Below are 15,526 nucleotides of genomic sequence, written 5' to 3'. Positions count from 1 at the left end.
TATATCATATCCTATCCTCTATCCTATCCAATCCCCTATCCTCTCCTCTATCCTATCCTATACTCTATCATATCCTAACCTCTATCCTATCTTATCCTCTATCCTATTCTATACTCTATCCTATCCTTTCCGCTACCCTATCCTATATCCTATCCTATCCTCTATCGTATCCTATCCTCTATCCTATCCACTCCTATATCGTATCCTCTAGCCTATCCTATCCTCTATCCTATCCTATCCTCTATCCTATCCTATCCTCTATCGTATCCTATCCTCTATCCTATCCTATCCTATCCTCTATCCTATCCTATCCTCTATCCTATCCAGTCCCCTATCCTATCCTCTATCATATCCTATCCTCTTTACTATAATATCAACTATCCTATCCTCTATCCTATCCTATCCTATCCTCTATCCTATCCTATCCTCTGTCCCATCCTATACTCTATCCTATTCTATCCTCTATCCTATCATATCCTCTATCCTATCCTATCCTGTATCCTATCCTATCCTCTATTCTATCCAATCCCCTATCCTATCCTATCCTCTATCCTATCCTATCCTGTATCCTATTCTATCCTCTATCCTATCCAATCCTATATCCTATTCTCTATCCTATCCTATCCTATCCTCTATCCTATCCTACCCTCTATCCTATCCTACCCTATATCCTATCATATCCTCTATCCTATCCTATCCTGTATCCTATTCTATCCTCTATCCTATCCAATCCTATATCCTATTCTCTATCCTATCCTATCCTATCCTCTATCCTATCCTACCCTCTATCCTATCCTATCCTATATCCTATCCTATCCTCTATCCTATCCTATCCTCTATCCTATTCTATCCTCTATCCTATCCAATCCTATATCCTATTCTCTATCCTATCCTATCCTATCCTCTATCCTATCCTACCCTCTATCCTATCCTATCCTATATCCTATCCTATCCTCTATCCTATCCTATCCTCTATCCTATTCTATCCTCTATCCTATCCAATCCTATATCCTATTCTCTATCCTATCCTATCCTCTATCGTATCCTATCCTCTATCCTATCCACTCCTATATCGTATCCTCTAGCCTATCCTATCCTCTATCCTATCCTCTATCCTATCCTATCCTCTATCCTATCCTATACTCAATCCTATCCTATCCTATCCTCCATCCTGTCCGATCCTCCATCCTATCCAATCCCCTATTATATCCTTCTCTACCCTATCCTATCCTCTATCCTATCCTATCCTCTATCCTATCCTCTCCTCAATCCTATCCTATCCTCTTTCCTATCCTCTCCTCAATCCTATCCTATCCTCTATCCTATCCTATCCTCTATCCTATTCAATCTCATATCCTATCCTATCCTCTATCATATCCTATCCTCTATCATATCCTATCCTCTATCGTATCCTATCTTCTATCGTATCCTATCCTCTATCCTATCCAATCCTCTATCCTATCCTCTATCCTATCCTATCCTCTATCCTATCCTATACTCAATCCTATCCTATCCTATCCTCCATCCTGTCCGATCCTCCATCCTATCCAATCCCCTATTATATCCTTCTCTACCCTATCCTATCCTCTATCCTATCCTATCCTCTATCCTATCCTCTCCTCAATCCTATCCTATCCTCTATCCTATCCTCTCCTCAATCCTATCCTATCCTCTATCCTATCCTATCCTCTATCCTATTCAATCTCATATCCTATCCTATCCTCTATCATATCCTATCCTCTATCGTATCCTATCTTCTATCGTATCCTATCCTCTATTCTATCCAATCCTGTATCCTATCCTCTATCCTATCCTATCCTCTATCCTATCCTATCCTCTATCCTATCCTCTATCCTATCCTCTATCCTATCCTCTCCTCAATCCTATCCTATCCTCTATCCTATCCTATCCTCTATCCTATTCAATCTCATATCCTATCCTATCCTCTATCATATCCTATCCTCTATCGTATCCTATCTTCTATCGTATCCTATCCTCTATCCTATCCAATCCTCTATCCTATCCAATCCTCTATCCTATCCTCTATCCTATCCTATTCTCTATCCTATCCTATCCTCAATCCTATCCTATCCTATCCTCCATCCTATCCAATCCCCTATCCTATCCTCAATCCTATCCTATCCTCATTCCTATCCTATCCTCAATCCTATCGTATCCTCTATCCTATTGTATCCTCTATCCTATCCTATCCTCTATCCCATCCTATCCTCAATCCTATCCTATCCTATCCTCTATCCTATCCTATCATCTATCATATCCTATCCTCTATCCTATCCTATCGCCTATCCTATCCTATCCTCCATAATATCGTATACTCTATCCTATCCTATCCTCTATCCTATCATATCCTCTATCCTATCCTATCCTGTATCCTATCCTATCCTCTATTCTATCCAATCCCCTATCCTATCCTCTATCCTATCCTATCCTCTATCCTATCCTATCCTCTATCATATCCTATCCTCTATCCTATCTTATCCTCTATCCTATTCTATCCTCTATCCAATCCAATCCTATATCCTATTCACTATCCACTCCTATCCTATCCTCTATCCTATCCTACCCTCTATCCTATCCTATCCTATATCATATCCTATCCTCTATCCTATCCAATCCCCTATCCTCTCCTCTATCCTATCCTATACTCTATCATATCCTAACCTCTATCCTATCTTATCCTCTATCCTATTCTATACTCTATCCTATCCTTTCCGCTACCCTATCCTATATCCTATCCTATCCTCTATCGTATCCTATCCTCTATCCTATCCACTCCTATATCGTATCCTCTAGCCTATCCTATCCTCTATCCTATCCTATCCTCTATCCTATCCTATCCTCTATCGTATCCTATCCTCTATCCTATCCTATCCTATCCTCTATCCTATCCTATCCTCTATCCTATCCAGTCCCCTATCCTATCCTCTATCATATCCTATCCTCTTTACTATAATATCAACTATCCTATCCTCTATCCTATCCTATCCTATCCTCTATCCTATCCTATCCTCTGTCCCATCCTATACTCTATCCTATTCTATCCTCTATCCTATCATATCCTCTATCCTATCCTATCCTGTATCCTATCCTATCCTCTATTCTATCCAATCCCCTATCCTATCCTATCCTCTATCCTATCCTATCCTGTATCCTATTCTATCCTCTATCCTATCCAATCCTATATCCTATTCTCTATCCTATCCTATCCTATCCTCTATCCTATCCTACCCTCTATCCTATCCTACCCTATATCCTATCATATCCTCTATCCTATCCTATCCTGTATCCTATTCTATCCTCTATCCTATCCAATCCTATATCCTATTCTCTATCCTATCCTATCCTATCCTCTATCCTATCCTACCCTCTATCCTATCCTATCCTATATCCTATCCTATCCTCTATCCTATCCTATCCTCTATCCTATTCTATCCTCTATCCTATCCTATCCTCTATCCTATCCTCTCCTCAATCCTATCCTATCCTCTATCCTATCCTATACTCTATCCTATTCAATCTCATATCCTATCCTATCCTCTATCATATCCTATCCTCTATCGTATCCTATCTTCTATCGTATCCTATCCTCTATCCTATCCAATCCTCTATCCTATCCTCTATCCTATCCTATCCTCTATCCTATCCTATACTCAATCCTATCCTATCCTATCCTCCATCCTGTCCGATCCTCCATCCTATCCAATCCCCTATTATATCCTTCTCTACCCTATCCTATCCTCTATCCTATCCTATCCTCTATCCTATCCTCTCCTCAATCCTATCCTATCCTCTATCCTATCCTCTCCTCAATCCTATCCTATCCTCTATCCTATCCTATACTCTATCCTATTCAATCTCATATCCTATCCTATCCTCTATCATATCCTATCCTCTATCGTATCCTATCTTCTATCGTATCCTATCCTCTATCCTATCCAATCCTCTATCCTATCCTCTATCCTATCCTATTCTCTATCCTATCCTATCCTCAATCCTATCCTATCCTATCCTCCATCCTATCCTATCCTCCATCCTATCCAATCCCCTATCCTATCCTCAATCCTATCCTATCCTCATTCCTATACTATTGTATCCTCTATCCTATCCTATCCTCTATCCTATCCTATCCTCAATCCTATCCTATCCTCTATCCTATCCTATCCTCTATCCTATCCTATACTCAATCCTATCCTATCCTATCCTCCATCCTGTCCGATCCTCCATCTTATCCAATCCCTTATCCTATCCTTCTCTACCCTATCCTATCCTCTATCCTATCCTATCCTCTATCCTATCCTATCCTCTATCCTATCTTATCCTCTATCCTATCCTATCCTCTATCCTATCTTATCCTCTATCCTATCCTATACTCTATCCTATTCAATCTCATATCCTATCCTATCCTCTATCATATCCTATCCTCTATCGTATCCTATCTTCTATCGTATCCTATCCTCTATCCTATCCAATCCTCTATCCTATCCTCTATCCTATCCTATTCTCTATCCTATCCTATCCTCAATCCTATCCTATCCTATCCTCCATCCTATCCTATCCTCCATCCTATCCAATCCCCTATCCTATCCTCAATCCTATCCTATCCTCATTCCTATCCTATCCTCAATCCTATCGTATCCTCTATCCTATTGTATCCTCTATCCTATCCTATCCTCTATCCTATCCTATCCTCTATGCTATCCTATCCCCAATTCGATCATATCCTCAAATCTATCCTATCCTCTATCCTATCCTATCATTTATGCAATCCTATTCTATACTCTATACCATCCTATCATCTATGCTATCCTATCCTGAAACTTATCCTATCCTCTCTCCTATCGTATCCTCTATCCTATCCTATCCTCTATCCTATCCTATCCTCTATCCTATCCTCTTCTCAATCCTAACCAATTCTCCATCCTATTCTATCCTCTATCCTATCCTATCCTCAATCCAATCCTATACTCTATCCTATCCGATCCTCTATCGTATCCTATCCTCAATCCTATCCAATCCTCTATCCTATCCTCTATCCAATCCTATACTCTATCCTATCCTATCCTCTATCCTATCTTATCCTCTATCCTATCCTATCCTCAATCCTATCCTATCCTCAATCCTATCCTATCCTCTATCCTATCCTCTTCTCTATCCTATCCTATCCTCTATCCTATCCTATCCTCAATCCTATCCTATCCTCAAATCTATCCTATCCTCTATCCTATCCTATCCTGAATCCTATCCTCTCCTCATTCCTATACTATTGTATCCTCTATCCTATCCTATCCTCTATCCTATCCTATCCTCAATCCTATCCTATCCTCTATCCTATCCTATCCTCTATCCTATCCTATACTCAATCCTATCCTATCCTATCCTCCATCCTGTCCGATCCTCCATCTTATCCAATCCCCTATCCTATCCTCTATCCTATCCTATCCTCTATCCTATCCTATCCTCTATCCTATCTTATCCTCTATCCTATCCTATCCTCTATCCTATCCTCTCCTCAATCCTATCCTATCCTCAATCCTATCCTATCCTATCCTCTATCCTATCCTATCATCTATCATATCCTATCCTCTATCCTATCCTATCGTCTATCCTATCCTATCCTCCATAATATCGTATCCTCTATCCTATCCTATCCTCTATCCTATCATATCCTCTATCCTATCTTATCCTCTATCCTATCCTATCCTCTATCCTATCTTATCCTCTATCCTATCCTATACTCTATCCTATTCAATCTCATATCCTATCCTATCCTCTATCATATCCTATCCTCTATCGTATCCTATCTTCTATCGTATCCTATCCTCTATCCTATCCAATCCTCTATCCTATCCTCTATCCTATCCTATTCTCTATCCTATCCTATCCTCAATCCTATCCTATCCTCAATCCTATCCTATCCTATCCTCCATCCTATCCTATCCTCCATCCTATCCAATCCCCTATCCTATCCTCAATCCTATCCTATCCTCATTCCTATCCTATCCTCAATCCTATCCTATCCTCAATCCTATCGTATCCTCTATCCTATCCTATCCTCTATCCTATCCTATCCTCAATCCTATCCTATCCTCAATCCTATCCTATACTATCCTCTATCCTATCCTATCCTCTATCCTATAATATATTCTATCCCATCCTAATATCTATCCTATCAATCCCCTATCCTATCCTCTATCCTATCCTATCCTCTATCCTATCCAATTCTCTATCCTATCCTATCCTCTATCCAATCCTATCCTTAATCCTATCCTATCCTCAATCCTAACCTATCCTCTATCCTATCCTATCCTCTATCCTATCCTATCCTCTATCCTATCCTATCCTCTATCGTATCCTATCCTCTATCGTATCCAATCCTCTATCCTATCCTCTATCCTATCCTATCCTCTATCCTATCCTATCATCTATCCTATCCTATTCTCTATCCTATCCTATCCTCTATCCTATCCTATCCACTATCGAATGCTCTATCCTATCCTATCCTCTATCCTATCCCATCCACTATCGTATGCTCTATCCTATCCTATCCTCTATCCTATCCAATCCCCTATCCTATCCTCTACTCTATCCTATCCTCAACCCTATAATACCATGTATCCTATCCTATTCTCTATCCTATCCTATCCTATCGTGTATCGTATGCTCTATCCTATCCTATCCACTATCCTATCCTATCCTCTATCCAATCCTATCGTCTATCCTACCCTATCCTCTATCCTATCCTATCCTCTATCCTATCCTATCCTCTATCCTATAATATCCTCTATCCCATCCTAATCTCTATCCTATCAATCCCCTATCCTATCCTCTATCCTATCCTATCCTCTATCCTATCCAATTCTCTATCCTATCCTATCCTCTATCCAATCCTATCCTTAATCCTATCCTATCCTCAATCCTAACCTATCCTCTATCCTATCCTATCCTCTATCCTATCTTATCCTCTATCCTATCCTGTCCTCTATTCTATCCTATCCTCTATCTTATCATATCCACTATCCTATCCCATACTCTATCCTATTCTATCCTCTATCTTATCATATCCACTATCCTATCCTATACTCTATCCTATTCTATCCTCTATCCTATCCTATCATCAATCCAATGCTATCCTCTATCCTATCCTATCCTCTATCCTATCCTATACTCAATCCTATCCTATCCTATCCTCCATCCTGTCCGATCCTCCATCTTATCCAATCCCTTATCCTATCCTTCTCTACCCTATCCTATCCTCTATCCTATCCTATCCTCTATCCTATCCTATCCTCTATCCTATCTTATCCTCTATCCTATCCTATCCTCTATCCTATCTTATCCTCTATCCTATCCTATACTCTATCCTATTCAATCTCATATCCTATCCTATCCTCTATCATATCCTATCCTCTATCGTATCCTATCTTCTATCGTATCCTATCCTCTATCCTATCCAATCCTCTATCCTATCCTCTATCCTATCCTATTCTCTATCCTATCCTATCCTCAATCCTATCCTATCCTATCCTCCATCCTATCCTATCCTCCATCCTATCCAATCCCCTATCCTATCCTCAATCCTATCCTATCCTCATTCCTATCCTATCCTCAATCCTATCGTATCCTCTATCCTATTGTATCCTCTATCCTATCCTATCCTCTATCCTATCCTATCCTCTATGCTATCCTATCCCCAATTCGATCATATCCTCAAATCTATCCTATCCTCTATCCTATCCTATCATTTATGCAATCCTATTCTATACTCTATACCATCCTATCATCTATGCTATCCTATCCTGAAACTTATCCTATCCTCTCTCCTATCGTATCCTCTATCCTATCCTATCCTCTATCCTATCCTATCCTCTATCCTATCCTCTTCTCAATCCTAACCAATTCTCCATCCTATTCTATCCTCTATCCTATCCTATCCTCAATCCAATCCTATACTCTATCCTATCCGATCCTCTATCGTATCCTATCCTCAATCCTATCCAATCCTCTATCCTATCCTCTATCCAATCCTATACTCTATCCTATCCTATCCTCTATCCTATCTTATCCTCTATCCTATCCTATCCTCAATCCTATCCTATCCTCAATCCTATCCTATCCTCTATCCTATCCTCTTCTCTATCCTATCCTATCCTCTATCCTATCCTATCCTCAATCCTATCCTATCCTCAAATCTATCCTATCCTCTATCCTATCCTATCCTGAATCCTATCCTCTCCTCATTCCTATACTATTGTATCCTCTATCCTATCCTATCCTCTATCCTATCCTATCCTCAATCCTATCCTATCCTCTATCCTATCCTATCCTCTATCCTATCCTATACTCAATCCTATCCTATCCTATCCTCCATCCTGTCCGATCCTCCATCTTATCCAATCCCCTATCCTATCCTCTATCCTATCCTATCCTCTATCCTATCCTATCCTCTATCCTATCTTATCCTCTATCCTATCCTATCCTCTATCCTATCCTCTCCTCAATCCTATCCTATCCTCAATCCTATCCTATCCTATCCTCTATCCTATCCTATCATCTATCATATCCTATCCTCTATCCTATCCTATCGTCTATCCTATCCTATCCTCCATAATATCGTATCCTCTATCCTATCCTATCCTCTATCCTATCATATCCTCTATCCTATCTTATCCTCTATCCTATCCTATCCTCTATCCTATCTTATCCTCTATCCTATCCTATACTCTATCCTATTCAATCTCATATCCTATCCTATCCTCTATCATATCCTATCCTCTATCGTATCCTATCTTCTATCGTATCCTATCCTCTATCCTATCCAATCCTCTATCCTATCCTCTATCCTATCCTATTCTCTATCCTATCCTATCCTCAATCCTATCCTATCCTCAATCCTATCCTATCCTATCCTCCATCCTATCCTATCCTCCATCCTATCCAATCCCCTATCCTATCCTCAATCCTATCCTATCCTCATTCCTATCCTATCCTCAATCCTATCCTATCCTCAATCCTATCGTATCCTCTATCCTATCCTATCCTCTATCCTATCCTATCCTCAATCCTATCCTATCCTCAATCCTATCCTATACTATCCTCTATCCTATCCTATCCTCTATCCTATAATATATTCTATCCCATCCTAATATCTATCCTATCAATCCCCTATCCTATCCTCTATCCTATCCTATCCTCTATCCTATCCAATTCTCTATCCTATCCTATCCTCTATCCAATCCTATCCTTAATCCTATCCTATCCTCAATCCTAACCTATCCTCTATCCTATCCTATCCTCTATCCTATCCTATCCTCTATCCTATCCTATCCTCTATCGTATCCTATCCTCTATCGTATCCAATCCTCTATCCTATCCTCTATCCTATCCTATCCTCTATCCTATCCTATCATCTATCCTATCCTATTCTCTATCCTATCCTATCCTCTATCCTATCCTATCCACTATCGAATGCTCTATCCTATCCTATCCTCTATCCTATCCCATCCACTATCGTATGCTCTATCCTATCCTATCCTCTATCCTATCCAATCCCCTATCCTATCCTCTACTCTATCCTATCCTCAACCCTATAATACCATGTATCCTATCCTATTCTCTATCCTATCCTATCCTATCGTGTATCGTATGCTCTATCCTATCCTATCCACTATCCTATCCTATCCTCTATCCAATCCTATCGTCTATCCTACCCTATCCTCTATCCTATCCTATCCTCTATCCTATCCTATCCTCTATCCTATAATATCCTCTATCCCATCCTAATCTCTATCCTATCAATCCCCTATCCTATCCTCTATCCTATCCTATCCTCTATCCTATCCAATTCTCTATCCTATCCTATCCTCTATCCAATCCTATCCTTAATCCTATCCTATCCTCAATCCTAACCTATCCTCTATCCTATCCTATCCTCTATCCTATCTTATCCTCTATCCTATCCTGTCCTCTATTCTATCCTATCCTCTATCTTATCATATCCACTATCCTATCCCATACTCTATCCTATTCTATCCTCTATCTTATCATATCCACTATCCTATCCTATACTCTATCCTATTCTATCCTCTATCCTATCCTATCATCAATCCAATGCTATCCTCTATCCTATCCTATCCTCTATCGTATCCTATCCTCTATCGTATCCAATCCTCTATCCTATCCTCTATCCTATCCTATCCTCTATCCTATCCTATCATCTATCCTATCCTATTCTCTATCCTATCCTATCCTCTATCCTATTCTATCCACTATCGTATGCTCTATCCTATCCAATCCCCTATCCTATCCTCTACCCTATCCTATCCTCAACCCTATAATACCATGTATCCTATCCTATTCTCTATCCTATCCTATCCTATCCTCTATCGTATGCTCTATCCTATCCTATCCACTATCCTATCCTATCCTCTATCCTATCCTATCGTCTATCCTATCCTATCCTCTATCCTATCCTATCCTCTATCCCATCCTAAACTCTATCCTATCAATCCCCTATCCTATCCTCTATCCTATCCTATCCTCTATCCTATCCTATTCTCTATCCTACCCTATCCTCTATCCTATAATATCCTCTATCCCATCCTAATCTCTATCCTATCAATCCCCTATCCTATCCTCTATCCTATCTTATCCTCTATCCTATCCTGTCCTCTATTCTATCCTATCCTCTATCTTATCATATCCACTATCCTATCCTATACTCTGTCCTATTCTATCCTCTATCCTATCCTATCCTCAATCCAATGCTATCCTCTATCCTATCCTATCCTCTATCGTATCCTATCCTCTATCGTATCCAATCCTCTATCCTATCCTCTATCCTATCCTATCCTCTATCCTATCCTATCATCTATCCTATCCTATTCTCTATCCTATCCTATCCTCTATCCTATCCTATCCACTATCGTATGCTCTATCCTATCCAATCCCCTATCCTATCCTCCACCCTATCCTATCCTCAACCCTATAATACCATGTATCCTATCCTATTCTCTATCCTATCCTATCCTATCCTCCATCGTATGCTCTATCCTATCCTATCCACTATCCTATCCTATCCTCTATCCTATCCTATCCTCTATCCTATTCAATCTCATATCCTATCCTATCCTCTATCATATCCTATCCTCTATCGTATCATATCTTCTATCGTATCCTATCCTCTATCCTATCCAATCCTCTATCCTATCCTCTATCCTATCCTGTCCTCTATCCTATCCTATCCTCAATCCTATCCTATCCTATCCTCCATCCTATCCTATCCTCCATCCTATCCAATCCCCTATCCTATCCTCAATCCTATCCTATCCTATCCTCAATCCTATCGTGTCCTCTATCCTATAGTATCCTCTATCCTATCCTATCCTCTATCCTATCCTATCCTCAATCCTATCCTATCCTCAATCCTATCCTATCCTATCCTCTATCCTATCCTATCATCTATCATATCCTATCCTCTATCCTATCCTATCGTCTATCCTATCCTATCCTCTATCCTATCCTATCCTCTATCCTATCCTCTCCTCAATCCTATCCTATCCTCTATCCTATCCTCTATCCTATCCTCTCCTCAATCCTATCCTATCCTCTATCCTATCCTATCCCCTATCCTATTCAATCTCATATCCTATCCTATCCTCTATCATATCCTATCCTCTATCGTATCCTATCTTCTATCGTATCCTATCCTCTATCCTATCCTATCCTCTATCCTATCCTCTATCCTATCCTCTACCCTATCCTATCCTCTATTATATCCAATTCTCTATCCTATCCTATCCTCTATCATATCCTATCCTATATCCTATCCTATCCTCTATCCTATCCTATCCTCTATCCTATCCTCTCCTCAATCCTATCCTATCCTCTATCCTATCCAATTCTCTATCCTATCCTATCCTCTATCATATCCTATCCTCTATCCTATCCTATCCTCTATCCTATCCTATCCTCTATCCTATCCTTTCCTCAATCCTATCCTATCCTCAATCCTAACCTAACCTCTATCCTATCCTATTCTCTATCCTATCCTATCCTCTATCCTATCCTATCCTCTATCCTATCCTATTCTCTATCCTCTCCTCTCCTCAATCCTATCCTATCCTCTATCCTATCCTCTATCCTATCCTCTCCTCAATCCTATCCTATCCTCTATGCTATCCTATCCTCTATCCTATTCAATCTCATATCCTATCCTATCGTCTATCATATCCTATCCTCTATCCTTTTCTCTATCCTATCCTCTATCCTATCCTATCCTCTATCATATCCTATCCTCTATCCTATCCTATCCTCTATCCTATCCTATCCTCTATCCTATCCTTTCCTCAATCCTATCCTATCCTCAATCCTAACCTAACCTCTATCCTATCCTATTCTCTATCCTATCCTATCCTCTATCCTATCCTATCCTCTATCCTATCCTATTCTCTATCCTCTCCTCTCCTCAATCCTATCCTATCCTCTATCCTATCCTCTATCCTATCCTCTCCTCAATCCTATCCTATCCTCTATGCTATCCTATCCTCTATCCTATTCAATCTCATATCCTATCCTATCGTCTATCATATCCTATCCTCTATCCTTTTCTCTATCCTATCCTCTATCCTATCCTATCCTCTATCCTATCCTCTCCTCAATCCTATCCTATCCTCAATCCTATCCTATCCTCTATCCTATCTTATCCTCTATCCTATCCTGTACTCTATTCTATCCTATCCTCTATCTTATCCTATCCACTATCCTATCCTATCCTCTATCCTATTCTATCCTCTATTCTATCCTATCCTCAATCCAATCCTATCCTCTATCCTATAATATCCTCTATCCTATCCTATCCTATCCTCTATCCTATCCAATTCTCTATCCTATCCTATCCTCTATCATATCCTATCATCTATCATATCCTATTCTCTATCCTATCCTATCGTCTATCCTATCCTATCCTCTATCCTATCCTATCCTCTATCCTATAATATATTCTATCCCATCCTAATCTCTATCCTATCAATCCCCTATCCTATCCTCTATCCTATCCTATCCTCTATCCTATCCAATTCTCTATCCTATCCTATCCTCTATCATATCCTATCCTCTATCCTATCCTATCCTCTATCCTATCCTATCCTCTATCCTATCCTATCCTCTATCCTATCCTATCCTCTATCCTATCCTATCCTCTATCCTATCCAGTCCCCTATCCTATCCTCTATCATATCCTATCCTCTTTACTATAATATCATCTATCCTATCCTATCCGATCCTCTATCCTATCCTATCCACTATCCTATCCTATTCTCTATCCTATCCTATCCTCTATCCTATCCTATCCTCTATCCTATCATATCCTCTATCCTATCCTATCCTGTATCCTATCCTATCCTCTATTCTATCCAATCCCCTATCCTATCCTCTATCCTATCCTATCCTCTATCCTATCCTATCCTCTATCATATCCTATCCTCTATCCTATCTTATCCTCTATCCTATTCTATCCTCTATCCAATCCAATCCTATATCCTATTCACTATCCAATCCTATCCTATCCTCTATCGTATCCTATCCTCTATCCTATCCAATCCTCTATCCTATCCTCTATCTTATCCTATCTTCTATATTATAATATTCTCTATCCTATCCTATCCTCTATCCTATCCAATCGTGTTTCCTATCCTCTATCCTATCCTATCCTCTATCCTATCCTATCCTCTACCCTATCTTATCCTCTATCCTATCCTGTACTCTATTCTATCATATCCTCTATCTTATCCTATCCACTATCCTATCCTATCCTCTATCCTATCCAATCCTCTATCGTATCCTCTATCCTATCCTACCCTCTATCCTATCCTACACTCTATCCTATCGAATCCTCTATCCTATCCTATCCTAAATCCTATCCTATCCTCAATCCTATCCTATCCTGAACCCTATCATATCCTCAACGCTATCGTATTCCGTATTCTATCCTATCCTCTATCCTATCCTATCCTCTATGCTATCCAATCCGCAATTCTTTCCTCTATCCTATCCTATCGTCTATCCTATCCTATCCTCCATAATATCGTATCCTCTATCCTATCCTATCCCCTATCCTGTAATATCATCTATCCTATCCTATTCTCTATCCTATCCTATCGTATCCACTATCGTATCCTATCCTCTATCCTATCCAATCCTCTATCGTATCCTCTATCCTATCCTACCCTCTATCCTATCCTACCCTTTATCCTATCGTATCCTCTATCCTATCCTAGCCTCAATTCTATCGTATCCTCTATCCTATCCTATCCTCAATCCTATCCTATCCTATCCTCTATCCAATCCTATCCCCAATCCTATAAAATACTCTATCCTATCCTATCCTCTATCCTATCCTATCCTCTATCCTATCCTATCATCTATCCTATCCTATTCTCTATCCTATCCTATCCTCTATCCTATTCTATCCACTATCGTATGCTCTATCCTATCCAATCCCCTATCCTATCCTCTACCCTATCCTATCCTCAACCCTATAATACCATGTATCCTATCCTATTCTCTATCCTATCCTATCCTATCCTCTATCGTATGCTCTATCCTATCCTATCCACTATCCTATCCTATCCTCTATCCTATCCTATCGTCTATCCTATCCTATCCTCTATCCTATCCTATCCTCTATCCCATCCTAATCTCTATCCTATCAATCCCCTATCCTATCCTCTATCCTATCCTATCCTCTATCCTATCCTATTCTCTATCCTACCCTATCCTCTATCCTATAATATCCTCTATCCCATCCTAATCTCTATCCTATCAATCCCCTATCCTATCCTCTATCCTATCTTATCCTCTATCCTATCCTGTCCTCTATTCTATCCTATCCTCTATCTTATCATATCCACTATCCTATCCTATACTCTGTCCTATTCTATCCTCTATCCTATCCTATCCTCAATCCAATGCTATCCTCTATCCTATCCTATCCTCTATCGTATCCTATCCTCTATCGTATCCAATCCTCTATCCTATCCTCTATCCTATCCTATCCTCTATCCTATCCTATCATCTATCCTATCCTATTCTCTATCCTATCCTATCCTCTATCCTATCCTATCCACTATCGTATGCTCTATCCTATCCAATCCCCTATCCTATCCTCTACCCTATCCTATCCTCAACCCTATAATACCATGTATCCTATCCTATTCTCTATCCTATCCTATCCTATCCTCCATCGTATGCTCTATCCTATCCTATCCACTATCCTATCCTATCCTCTATCCTATCCTATCCTCTATCCTATTCAATCTCATATCCTATCCTATCCTCTATCATATCCTATCCTCTATCGTATCATATCTTCTATCGTATCCTATCCTCTATCCTATCCAATCCTCTATCCCATCCTCTATCCTATCCTGTCCTCTATCCTATCCTATCCTCAATCCTATCCTATCCTATCCTCCATCCTATCCTATCCTCCATCCTATCCAATCCCCTA

Source organism: Halictus rubicundus, unplaced genomic scaffold (genome assembly GCF_050948215.1).
Source record: "Halictus rubicundus isolate RS-2024b unplaced genomic scaffold, iyHalRubi1_principal scaffold0161, whole genome shotgun sequence".
Taxonomy (NCBI): domain Eukaryota; kingdom Metazoa; phylum Arthropoda; class Insecta; order Hymenoptera; family Halictidae; genus Halictus; species Halictus rubicundus.
This window is presented reverse-complemented; position numbering follows the sequence as displayed.